Below are 14,492 nucleotides of genomic sequence, written 5' to 3' on the forward strand. Positions count from 1 at the left end.
ATGATGATATTATAAAAAATTTTAAGCCCATGCTCAACCTCCCAACATTATTGATACCAGGTGGTAGGTGGATTTTCTTCCAGCTAGCTTAACAATTCACATAGAACAAACGATGGAGCTTCCTCTAGGTGCAGTATCTATTTAGTTTGCTTTCGTAGCAGCTGGATTCTGACCAAATCTCTTGGAAACTTGTTGAGAAGTTTAGTAAAAGAGCATTTAAGGAAATGAGATTTTTCATTTATCGAGTTGAGTTTGCTTATAATAGCTCAATCAATCGATCAATGAAATAAAACCTCCATTTGAAGGTGTCTGGCAGAAATCCGCATAATTTCTGGATTTCTTATCTTTGTCAATTCAAGCAAGAGTGAGTATGGAAGTTGAAGAGTTTGGAGCACAAAAAATAAAGGCAGTATATGAACAAGTTCAAGAACAATTGAAGCCATCTTAAAATTTACAAGTCCAAAGTTGAAAGTTGATGCTCATAGAAGAAGGTTGGGGTTCAAAGAAGGTGGTTGGATTATGGTTTATTTGTATAAAGAGTACTTAAACGTGTTCAAGCAAAGAAAGTTTGGTCTTTGCCGAGTATTGAATAAGTTGAGACCAACTACATTTCGCACAGAGCTACCAAGAGATTCTCAATAGTCCAACTTTTAATGTGAGGAATCTCTTTCCTTATATTGTGAAGATGAAGAGAAAATAACATCAAAGCCAGTAAACATCCAATGCCATCTTTCTAGTTCACCACAAGAGTCGATTGATGTACAATCTATCACTTTTAAACGTAATCACTACTAGCCGTAGAACAAATACTTAAACATTGGGTGCACAATGTTTTGAAAAGATTTGACTTCAAACTTGAAGTCAAGTTCTTTTCAATAAGGGATGAATGAAGCAGGAACAGAATGTCAACTTATAAAGCAGCCATGTATCATTTAGTTTGTGTCCAAGTTTCATTTGATGGTCATGATTGTCATATTAATATCTGGTTAAAGTTATTCACAAGGTATTGATGGTAACTGTATAGCCTAGTTATGCATAGTATTGACTGTCTCATAAATTATTTTTGCGCTGAAGTTGAGTGATTCCTCCTATCAATCATGTGCTTGCTTATGGTATTATCGCATTTGCATTTGTTTAGCATTTAATTACTCAAGATAGGATCCTAGGCGGGCAATTATATCCATTGTAATGGCTAGAATGGATTCTGAAGCCAGTTCCATAGCAGCATTCATTTCGCAACTGAAGAATAGCAACTTGAAATTGGGAGGCATCAGTAAGTACGAAGGAACCCAAATAGAATTTATGATGAATCATTCAGATTATTAAATCAACATGATACTGCATTATATGTTTATAGTGACTTCTTCTTGCCTGGAGAGCCTGGGTGAATGGGACGCCAACACGCCTAAACATGGAAAAAAGGGGAATTGAGGTTGATGCCAAATGCCCTCTCTATGAGAAAGCTGTAGAAAGTACAAAGCATGCACTGCTCTATTGTGGAAAAATTTGTGATGTATGGTGGAATTGGCAGTCTTGCGCAACAAACCTGTTGGCTGAAACATATGACATAGTGGATGTTGCATTGCAATTCTGGAATCTGGTACTAGCCATGACTTAGAAACTATGTTTGTCATGGCTTGGTCGATCTGGTACAACCGAAACCAAGTGGTTCATGAGTCTCAAGGCCTTACATCAACTCAAATCTGGAATTTTGCACAATGGATCCAAAGTGACTATAAAGAGGCGGTAACTATTAATCTCCTTAGGCAGCAACCTCCCGAGGTTGGTTGGGCTACACCACCTCCTAGGGTGTATAAAATAATTGTTGATGGGGCCACTTTTGAAGATGGTAGACCCTCGGGTGTGGGGGTGGTGATCAGAGACTGTAGCGATATGGTGGTGGCAGCAAGTGCCAAGTCGCTGTCTGCTACATATGGAGTGGAGGTCACGGAAGCTTTGGCTGCTGAAGAAGGAATGCTCTTAGCCTGCCAAATGATGCTCACACAGGTTATACTAGAATCTGACTCTCTCTAGGTTGTTCAAGCCACTTCATCTAACTCCCTCCATGGAGATCTAAGGCCAATTATCCAAGGGATCCTTGATTTGCTCAGTTCTATTATAGCTAGAAGGTTAAGTACAAGAAAAGGGATTACAACAGAGTGGCACATGAGTTAGCCAAACTGGCTAGAGATTCTGGGATAACTCAGTTCTGGAATAGGATAGAGCCCCCAATGCTGCAACACCTCTTACTAGTTGATAGGTCAAAGTGTTAGGGGGAACTTTGTAATCTACATTTCCTTTCTCTGTTGTAATTCAATTTCCTTGTTATTTAATGAGATCATGGCATATTTCACCCTCAAAAAAAAAAAAAAAAAAAATCATAGGATATAGCAAACAGGAAATGAGCAAGGACCCCAGTAACAAACCGTGCTATATGCACAAGCTAACATGCTCCAGAAAACAGAGGTACATCTGATTGCATTACGTAAAATACTGACCAATGCTTGATGGGCAAGTTCAGCTGATGGAAATGTCACAAAAGCTTGACCTCTTATTCACCTGATGGGCAACCAACTATAATGCTTCTTTATTGAAACTTTTGATCAATCCAGAAAGTTATACGAAATTTCACGTTCACAGACTCGTTTCCATCCAATGAAACATCCTTGGTAATAAGGCTTTACTTTATGCTTTCACAATCATATGCATTAATTTTTTTTTTCAGTTAGTGTTTAAATTTTTGAGCCATTTTGCATGGAGAGATCCATTTGTTATGCAGGGAAAGATCAGCTCGACATTGCAAACTTACACAACAAGTAAGAGTTCAAATTGATCTACACATTCAATCATAGCTCAAGGTGTGGCCTTGCGATCTGGTTCAGCTCGTTGCAGGGGGAAGGGTGCTTGGCAATTTTTTTTCCCTGATAAGTGATAAGTAATAACTTTTCTTATTGAGAAGATCTAGCCCCTATCAAGGGAATAGTCCTTACAACCGATACAAAAGAGAGTCAATAAAATCAAATAATAGAATGGATCATATGAGCTCATTCAAACAAAGTTCATGCAAAAGACAATTTTATATTACTATATGAAGTGAACAACTGAAGTTTCCACATCTTGAAAGGTTTGTCGGTTCCTCTCTCTGTCTCTGTCTCTCCAAATTGTCCACATTAAGCTAAAGGGGATGAAATTCCAAACACTAGCTGGACCATCACCAACAGAAAATAATATGCAGGTGTTTACTAAAAAATTTAAGATAAAAGTTGTCATCACTTTTGTCACATAAAAATATTATATTCTAAAGAATATGAGCTCAAATCAAAACACAATTTTAGCTATGTTTCGTAATCTGCATATACGATACACGAAATGTAAAAAAGTCAATGCATAAATTTGCAACCAACTTGAATTGGCACAAGTTAATTATTTGCATGCAAACAAGTCAAACCCTTTTTGACACAACCCATTTAACTTATATAATTAAATACATGTGTGTTTTAGTTAACTCAATTAGTAAATTTTTTTATAATTAAATAAGAAATTTGTGGTTTAAATCTTGCTTACACCAAAAATCAATTAATATCTTATTTTAATGTTAAAAAGCAATCATAATAGGGCAAATACTATATATTTAAATTTTATCATATTTATCACAATACAATATAATATAGCATAATATATATATATATATATGTATATAATTTGAAAAAAATTATTGATTACTTGCAAGTTGTGAGCTTAGAAAAGCTCCCATGATATGAATGTTGACAGTTTTAGCAATTTTGTAATGCGTTTACCCACCATTAGTAATTGATGGCTAATAATGAAATTGCTTGTCACTAACAAAGTAAAATATAATGGTGAGAGCTTTTTGGCTTAATTGGTATTTTCTAGCATTTCTAATTTAGACATTTAGAGTTCAAATTTATTCACCCCAATTATTGATGTATTAAAAAATTTTAAGCAAAGTATAACTTAAAAAAAAAAAGTCCTCTTAGGATAGTTTTGTAGCAGCTCTACAATTTTGGTAGTGCTTTAGAATTAACCAATTGAAAATATTTGAATCAAGTCATCTATCCACATAATACAGTGGATATTTTTCTCTCCTAAGGTTTGTGTCATAGCAAGCAATAATATCTCGTGTAATTCTTAATAGACCAATTGCCCATGCAAATTCTTAAAACACAAAAACTTGACTTAAAAGGGACTCAAAAATTTTAAATTAGATGGAGTCCTAACAAATTGAAAAATTATGGTTTTCTGTCTCCTAAAGCATCAATCCAAACCTCACAACTCAAGTTTGTGAACTAAAATAGTAATTTCAAGTCATGATTTCGTTCAAAATGTATGTGTACGGTTGTGTGTAACAACTGGTGTGCACTAGTAATTTCCCCTAATAAAATATGCATGTGGCGACGGCCGGGGGGTGGGGGGGTTATAATTGAGACCAAGCCAAAATGTGATCAAAGTACACCTTAAACGTTTCAGCACCTTCCTTTGGGTTCGGTGTGTGACCTGCAAAGATGGTATGATTTTGAATTCTCCATATTTTATCGAATAGAATAGAGGCAAAGAGAGTGAACTTGTGTTCTTCATTTGTGGGAATCTTCAGGTGGCATTGTGAAAAAATGAAAAATTTCACAATGTTACTTGGAGACAAAGTTCCAAGATAGGTTGTGAGAATGGGCCATGGAGAGAGAGACCACATGGAAATGGACGCTGTATAAGGGCATGAGACAAAGATGTAATATACAAATTCCATATCTTGGTTGCATAGAACACGTCATGTCTGTTTGTGGCCACCTCCTATTGAGTGATTTTTTTGGTAGGAAGGATATCCCATGCAATTTTTTACAGCATTAGTTTTAATCTCTTATGGATTTTTAGTTTCCAGAGATGCTTCTAGTCATGTCTTGAGAGAAGGCCTGAATCTTGGAAACTGGGTGAATGATCTAATAGGTAGGCTGACTTTATTGAGAAAAAGCTATGGAAGTTGGGAGACCAAATGAGCTTGTCTGGAGCATTTGTCTGGGAGGGAGGAATCTGCAAAATATTTCTGATGGTGAAGCTGTCAAAGAGTTCATTAAGAATGTTAATGTCCCAAGTTGAATTAGATTTGAGTTTTAAGTTGAAAAGCCCAATATTTATAATTAGGGAGGGCTCCTATACAAGTAGGAGTAAAGTTTTGTTGGGAGGGAATCCAAGGATCTTCCCAAATATTAATTTCAAAGTAAGAGTGAACTTGAAAGCAAGCCCCTTTTTTCACTAAAGCTTTAGACTTTGTAGATGCCTTTCCATAACCAGGAGGAGAGAGAGCTCAATGGTGCTTTGAGGAAACCTTTTTTCTAAAGGTGTTTGGCTTTGAGGATTTGAACCCATTTCACATCAAGGTTAGAGGCCATAGCCAATCCCAATTTGGCTAGTAAGGCGATGTTTGTGTCTTCTAACTTTTTAATTCCCAAACTCCTTCATGTACTCTATCTACTAAAACGACTTGACTTTCTCCCACTTGCTTCAATTTTGCAATTCTTTTAGCAATAACCTGCAGTTTGGCAAATCGATTTAGGTATTTGGGGAAAGACAATATAATTATTTCTTTATAACTGAGAGCGATAGAGTGATAAAGAAATGCCTGATTCAATATTTTGTTTGATGATTGCGGATTCCACGATGGGCAATTTCTAGCCTCCAAACGCTTTAAAGATTGTGGAAGTCCTTGAATTTCCTCAAAGTGCTTGCAATCAAATATATCAAGAGACCTTAATGTAGTAAATTTGATAAGGCTTTCGGGGATGGTAACAGTACTGTGTTTTCTAGAAATAGATGCCTCAATGAGGGAAGGTAATTGAACTCCAACAAATCTAATTCAATTACATTTCACTGAAGAGAGTAAGGGATTCTAATTGTAGAAACGAATATCTGACACAACCATTAAAAGAATTGTCGGTTGATCTTGGTAGGTTAGTACAAAAACTTAAAACCTGGAGTTTTTTGAATTTAAAGGTTCTATCTAGAAGTTTCCTCTCAAACTCAAGTAATTCTCTAATACCACTCCCATGCAAACATAAATACTTTAACTATTTCAATTCTGAATCAATATCAGGGAAGTTCTCAAGGGTTGTGCAGTCAATAAGATTAAATCTTTGAAGAGATTTCAATGCAAGTCTTCTTGGAAGAGCTTGAAGATTTCAATATCAAGGAAGTTCTCAAGGCTTGTGCGTTACAATTAACTTGTAATTATAATTGAAATTGTAATTGTTATTGTTATTGTTATTTTAATTGTAATATTGTAATTGTAATTATAATTGTTATTGTTATTGTTATTGTTATTGTTATCGTTGTTGTTATTGTAATTGTTATTGTAATTGTAATTGTAATATTGTAATTGTAATTGTAATTGTTATTTTTATTATAATTGTAATTGTTATTGTTATTGTAATTCTTGAATGGATTCACAGTGTCGGAGATTAAAGTATTCAAGAAATTTGAACTTAATTCTTTTAGGAAGAGCTTGAAGTTTTTGGCAACCAAAAAGATTCCAATATCTAAGCTTATCAAGAAATCCAGCAGGCTCATGAATCTCAACTAAATTTGTACAATCAGAAAGGTCTAATATCTCTAAATTTGGAGCCCGCAACTTAGGTAGTTTCTGGATGGATTCACAATCTGTGAGATCGATTTCTTTCAAATTTTCAAAAGGCAAAAACTATAGAAGGAAACAACATTTATCTTCAACAAGCTTTAAAATAAACTATAGAAATAAATCATAATTAAGAAAACTAATAATCATACCTGCTTGAATAACTTATGTATTCTAATGTTACTATGTGGCATGTTGAAGTAGACTAGCTGTTGAGGACAAAAATTGGATGGCAAGGAAAAGGAACAATTAGGCCAATCCAGTAATACTAAACTGTTGGGGAGATATTCTAGACATCCATCAATATATACATTATCAACTATAAGAAATTTGATATTTTTCATCCTTTTGAAAGCTTGAGCGCGAAGTTCCAATGTTACAGGTTTAGGTGGGCACAACAATATGCCTAGAATTTTATTCGTTCCCTAGTTGGACAAAGCATTAAGTGAACAACACCACGCAATTGAATTTTCCAAAAATATAAAAAAAATTAAACAAAAAAAAAAGTTTATAAGCTTGTATTGCTTCAACATTAATAAAAATTAAATAAAGTAATTAATTTCTTCTAAATTGATCAAAAGAGGGAAAGAAGTGAAGAAAAAGACTTATACCATATTTGCAGTTAGTACAGTACAAGCATCAACATATCGTAGCCTAGTACGTTTTCCAAGCGCTTGTGGTGATTCTTGTTGAACAATTTCCTCTCCCATTTGTTGTAGCAAATTATGCATCGGTAAATAGCCCAACCAATCAATAGTTATCAAACACTTGTCAATAAGTTTTGGAATACCATAATTTGGAAATAAATGACATGCCTCTAATATATTTACAACATAATCTTTCTTTTTCCCTCGGAAGAAAAATGCAATATCAAGGAAAATATTCTTTTCACTTTGGTCCAATCCTTCATAACTAATTTTGAGTATTTCTGGAATTTCCTTGTTGGGAATCTTTTTATACTTCTCTAATGCACTTTCCCATTCACATAAACTTTTTCTACGCAAATCATAACCTATTATTTTTAAAGCTAGCGGAAGGCCATCAGCATAATTGAAAGTTGCAAGTAAGCTTCCTCAAGTTCATTAGTTTGGAAGGCATACAAACTAAAAAGTTCACAAGCTTCATATTGGTCAATTTCATCAACCTTATAGATTAGAGTATCTTGTTCAAGAGTGGTTAACACATGCTTATCTATTGAGGTTATAAGGATTCTACTTCCCGGAACTAACCAATCACATTTTCCAAGCAACTTTTCTATTTGCTTCCGTTCATCCACATCATCAAGAACTAAAAGAACTCTTTTATGGCGAAGTTTTTCCATTATCATAGTGATTCCTCTAGATATGTTGTCCACCTTTAAATTTCCATCCCCTAAGAGCTTAGAAAGAAGTACCTCCTGTAGTTGTATTATGCCATCATTTGTCCTAGACCTTTCTTTAACATTCTCTAGAAACGAGCTTCCTTCAAAGCCATAAGCAATTTTGTTATGTACAACTTTTGCGATTGTAGTCTTACCTATTCCCGCAAGGCCATGGATCGCCACCATTCGAATATCATTTAACTCAATATTTAAAAGCTTTTCTATTTTTGTTGCACGAGAATCTACTCCAATTGGGTATTTAGCAACAAATAATTGTGTGCGGTTTAATGTTGTACTTGGTATCCGTTCGATAAGTTCCTGGATAAATTTAGATTCAAGAAAACTGCCAATCACATAGCATAAAAAGCATGTTAGGAAATGGATTAGATGGAAAATGTAAGTATGAAGATAAGCAAAATTCTAGATATATAGTTTTTTTTTTTTTACCCTTTTGCTGCATGAATAAGGGGTGAGGGGGAGAATGGGTTTGTGCGTTACAATTAACAAGTAATTATAATTGTAATTGTAATTGTTATTGTAATTGTTATTGTTATTATAATTGTTATTGTAATTGTAATTGTAATTGTAATTGTAATTGTAATTGTAACTGTAATTGTTATTATTATTCTTATTGTTATTGTTATTGTAATTGTAATTGTAACTGTAATTGTTATTGTAATTGTTATTGTTATTGTAAATGGCAAGTACATAATTCATAGACTTACGAACCAAACTATATTTAAATTTAATAGTTTGTCTTTTTGGAGGGGAAATTAGTTTTATTCTTCTATCAAGTAGTTGGAAACTCCGCATAGGTGAGTGACCAAACTAATTGGAAACCCACATATGATTCCTAATTGAAATGATTAAGAGATTTTGCTTAAATCTTTTCTCAAAAAATACATGGAAGAAACTCTACATGGTAAGATTAAAATTTTCTTTGTAACCTACCTAGCGACTACCTTCATAGTTGAAGATACTATCAAAATAGAACAACTTCATATAGCGGTTATGACAAACCATTAAAATTAAAAAAAAAAAAAAAAACTCATGAAAGCATGAGACTAATTATGAGATACATACTCATTATCGTAATGGAATCTAGACAAACTGCCAACTTCTTTTAGAGTTGCCCTCCAAATCTGCACCTTGCCTATGTTATCCTTGAAATATTTTTCATGTTTAGCCAATTCCACCCCAAACTTTCCCTCTTGTTTACGTACTTCTGATGGATCTATTCCATAAAAAACTGGTAAAACCAATTGGTCAAGATTTTTCCTACAGTCAAGAATCCAAACAAGTTCATCCAAACACCATTTGAAAGATGCATAATTTTCAGAAAACACAACCTAAATCCTTGACCTTTTGATGGTTTTGAGAAGTTCCTCTGAACTTTTTTCTCCCCTCCGAAGTTTATTGTCCTTGAAGGTGTAAATGTCCTTGTCACACAAAGCCTTATATAAATGGCCTGTAAAACTGTGGCGGGTATCTTCACCTCTAAAACTCAAGAAGACGTCATACTCCCACCAATGAGTAAAAGAAGAAGTGGAAGTCATTGGAGTCTACATACGAGCAGAAGATTGAGAAGGTCAAAGATGTAATAAAATGGGAATTATAACGGATGAGTGAACACATGAAAAAAAAATTACCTCTTTTTTATGACTGGAGGTTGAAGGTGGTCGTTGTGTGGCAGCGTCAATATCGCGCCGCTTGCACCATTTGGCAAAGAGGTGGCAACCGAGTACGAATACCCCCAGAAGCACTATAATTTTCATGCTTTTCTAAAACTCAAAATGTTCGAATCCAATGTCTTTTCTTTTTGATTTCTGAACCAATATCTTTAAAGTTAAGGCCTACAAAGATATGCAAATGACTTGTACATACCCAACACCGAATCCCACCAAAAATGTCTTCTTGGGAACTTCCATAGTTAAATAAATGATAAATAACAAGATTAATGGGGATAATAAAGAAAACTAATGCACTTTTACATTTGACTGAAATTTATTTCAGTTATTTAACTTTATTTTTGTCAAGTTAAATCTTTTAAGCTTCAATTTTTTGTTGTTGTTGAGAATTCTAAGTTTCAAATTTTAAAAGATTAAGAAAACCCTCCAGTTTCATTTTTACCACTTAGAAGAAAATGAACTTCAAAATAATTTAGAAGAAAATAAAAATAATGATGAAAATGTCACAAATGAACAAGTTCACCATAATGAATACAAAAATTTAATTAGTCAATTTGCATCTCAAAAGGCTAGAAAAATATATTTTAAATGAAATATATTATAATATAAAAATATTAAAATAATCATTAATTTAATTAATATATAAGTATAAAAAATGTCTCATTTTTAGTTCTCGTCTTAGGCCTCAAAATGTCTAGGGCCGGCCCTGGGTGAAAGTGTGTGACAGTCAAGCAGTTCATTTCATTTCCATCATCTGCAAAGAAGATCAGCTCTATGGGGGCAGCAATGCAGAAAGAAAGAATTGCTTGTGCTGTCTTTTTTTTAGAAGATCTATGGAGATGAACTAACCAACGTTTTTGAGTTTTTCTTTGTTTAAATCAGACTATTGTATCTGCTTCCAGTTGGTTTACAACACACCTATCTTTTATAGAGAGAGCTACTCATCCTTAGTGATAAGTCAAAAATGTATTGAGAAGAGTTTTTAAGCAACTAGTCCAAGGTTGGTCCAAAAATGAGATGGGCCAAGTTTTTAAGGGTCCACCTTCCAAGCAGGAATGGGCCTCTTTACGAACCAAAATGATGATGGGCTCTGTTAGGCCAAGTGCGTAACAACACAAGTTTTTAGTGCCCAATACAAAAAACTAACACTCCAAAGCCGATCAATTGACTGATCGGACACCTGAACATGTGGTCAAGGAACTGATAGCAAAAAGCTTTCATAAACTTAAAAGAGAAGTTTCAAACTTATCATTATGGATAAAAAAAAAAGTAAGCAAAACCAGAAAAATAGATCAGGGGTCATGAAGTTTGACGTCATTCCACCATTAAGGATTTGTTTGCTCTTACTCCCAACTACATGGTGATATAATTTTGGGATATAAACACAATTGATTACTATTTTCTTGGTGTAGTTTTAAAATTTTGGATGTTATTAACGCCACATTTTAATTCAGGACTGAAACTCAGGGTGAAGACAGAAATCCGATTTTCATCTTCTTGTATGTACGCAAACACACATGCATATATAGATAGTATTTTTATCCTTGTTGAAGGATACAGATTACAGAGGTCCTTGTGTGAGGTCCTGAGATCCTGAGATCTAGATGAAATGCTTAGGCTATTAGTGTTGTAGCTATATAGTTAAAAACCTGCTACCTTTTCAGTGTCCATTCCTACACTCTGAAGCAGGGAACAGATAAAAGTTTAAGGTGTCCAAGAAGCTTTGTTTGTTCTAATTAATTTTCAACTCTACTACACAAACTGCTTCCAGCATTGTTCATTGAATCCAAAACTTTATCCACCAGAAGGAGCATGTGTTCATTCAATCACACGTAATGAAGTTATTATCAATTTAACATTTTTAGTGGCTCATAATAGATTTACAGCAAAAAGATGGAGAAAACTGAAATTGGGATATTGGTAAAAAAGATATCAATAGTTAAAATTAAGTTAAACTAAAAGCTTACTATATCCAAAATTTGGCTCAACACAGAGTATGCCCTAACCTCTAAACATATTCAGTTACTTTTATCACAAAATTGTTAGAACTATTTCCATTTTAGCATCTCTAATATTAAAAATGCTAGCCTGAACCAGGTCCAACCACTAATTTTCTATCCTTTGCCACTGATAGAAGCTTACTATATCGAAAATTCATCTATTTTCCTACGATTTCTTGCTAACCAAACAGATTCTGAATGAATGAAAGAAATATCAGGCTCAAATTCTAGCAAAAGTTAACAATTAATTGGCGCTAGAAATGTAAACAATGAAAAAAAAAAACTCCAAAAGGTTCGAATGAATTAAGAAAAAAATCCCAGATAAAACAGATTCATTCCAAACTCATATTTTCCTAGGATTTCTTGGCAACCAAACAGATTCTTAATGAGTCCAAAGAAATGTAATCGAGTTCAACTTCCGGCACAAGTTTAACCATTTGAGCTAGAATTTCAAATAGTTGAAAGAAATAACTACCAGAAAATGAATATAAAATTCAAATTAGAAGTAAAAGAAGCTTATAGAGTGAATTACAAAACATAGAAATCACATTTACTAGCATCTAGCTAATTAAGATTAACAAAAACCCTTATGTACACAAACAGATTCAACAAAAGCTAAAACCAACAAAGATCTATCTAGTGCTTCAAAAAACGAATAAAAAACAAGGATAGCAAATTTTTTGTTTGGAAAACCAAGTATTAATGTGCAGAGAGTAATCTGCAAAATACTGTAGCTCAGACTCCACTCTCTCTTTAGAAAAGTGATGGATTTATATATAAGAGAGAACATAATATGTGTGTGAAATAATGGACGTAACCAGGGTTAAAAGAATATTTAGCCAAAAAAAAAAAAAATTTCCCAACTCTTTTACTGGGCTGATGCCGACTCCTTTTTGAGCAAAGTAAGGTGGAGTTGAAGAAACTTCTAATGGTGGTGGCCCAATCACACCCCACTATACCAACCCAAGTTAGATATTTTTGCTCCTATATCTGTTTGTGTCTTTTGGATAAATATCTCTAAAGAACAGGAACATGGGGTTGTAATATTTTCCACAAGTCATATAGATATAAAGATCTCTGTGTCTCTCCAATTGTATGTGCTAAACCTTGGAATTGTCATAATAAGTACATAGACACTAATAGAGCTATTGTTGATTCTTTCAAAGACAATGCCACCAGCATTCATTATAACAGCTAAGTGATTCTTCCATCTAAATTCTAAATTTCGTTTCTGTGCTTTTATTTGCTTTGATGATAGACAGTTAGCACCAACCAACTATTTGTACTGTTTGTATCAGACAAAAATTTATATAGCTCCATTTCTCCAACGTGGATGGGAACACCTGTGGAAATCGTCTTGGCCGTCTATCTAGTTTCTTGTATTTTCTTTAGAACAAGAAATAAAACGAAGAAGGAAACTCAGCATTCCACTTATGATAATACAGCTGCAGTAGTAGCTAGTACATGTGGTGGTGGAGGGGGTGGTGGTGGTCATGGTGGCCATCACGGTGGTGGAGGCGGCCATGATGGTGGTGGCCATGATGGTGGTGGTGGTGGGTGTGGTGGAACTTAATAAGAAGATATCAATATAGAAGGCTTCTCTTGCATCTAGTTATGTTACTACCAGCAGTTGACATCAACTCAATTGGTAGCTTGCCTATTTTATTCTAGTGCTTTAAATAAATCCTTTTGCTTTTTGTTGGGCTTTGAATAAAATCTGAGTGATATGTAAGTTGGAAATCTATTTTCTGGGTTTTGGGTATGGTGTTGGTCCTGTTTGATACTTGCATGGATGAATGTACCATTGGTTCAATAAAATAACAAAATTCACTTGTTATTACAATTCTTTATGCCCAAAAGTCTTAAAAACATTACAAACTACCCACAGCTAATATAGAATGCCATGTCATTTTCTCTCTTTTAAAAAAAAAAAAATTATCCATTTATTTCATTCCCATGAAGAAAAGAAAATTGCTAACCAAAAAAAAAAAACTAAACTTTCTTGTACATGTTATTATATGTGAATGGTCTTGTAAAATAGTAGGCAAGGGGTTGGAGGAACTATTAAAAAAAAAAAACCCTAGAAGAAAAGAAAAAACAATATAATGTTGAGGAAATGACATGGCAAACGGATCCATAGGTCTTTTCGTAAGGCCCAGCCCATATCAAGTTTTCAACATCTTAGTTATGGTTTTCAACATTTTGCGATGCTCTAAAGCATGGAGTGCATGATTGCCCACAAGAACGTCTATCTAAGATTCTCTTGTGGTGGAGTTGAAATGACACTTACGACTCAAGAACCCGAGTCACAATAAATGTATTTTTTTACTAATCTTTTTAAACTTGTATGGGGTTGGAAACTTGGGTGGTGATGATATCATATTTAAAGGTAAGAAAGAGATACCAAGATATCAAATTTAAAGGGTATTATATTAACTAGTTGCTAACCCGTGCTGTGCACGAGAACCAACCTATTTGTGAGATAGACTAAAATAATTTTATAAAATTTTAAATTAATTATGATATTAAAACTTCTGAAAGACCAAAAAATATTAAAAAATCAGATAATTCGCTGTTTATAAATTATTGAAGCAAAACAAAATATATATATATAACTAAACAATAGAGAAATAAAAAAAAAAGATGGGTTACATTTAAAAGAATAATTTCAATTATTACAAGCTTCTTTATCTTGTAAAAAACGGCTAAAGAGAGTTTGGTGGTTCATATACGAAAATTACTTTTTAAAAAATACATGAAAAACAATAAAATGAATTTTTTTTTTAACAAAATAGAGGAGAAGA

General features: G+C 33.7%; 1 pseudogene; it reads right to left on the reverse strand.

Moving 5' to 3' along the window:
* Positions 1-5,443: 5,443 nt before the first annotated feature.
* LOC142644518 (TMV resistance protein N-like) lies at positions 5,444-9,775 on the reverse strand (annotated as a pseudogene).
* Positions 9,776-14,492: the final 4,717 nt, after the last annotated feature.

Source organism: Castanea sativa, chromosome 7 (assembly GCF_040712315.1).
Source record: "Castanea sativa cultivar Marrone di Chiusa Pesio chromosome 7, ASM4071231v1".
Lineage (NCBI taxonomy): Eukaryota > Viridiplantae > Streptophyta > Magnoliopsida > Fagales > Fagaceae > Castanea > Castanea sativa.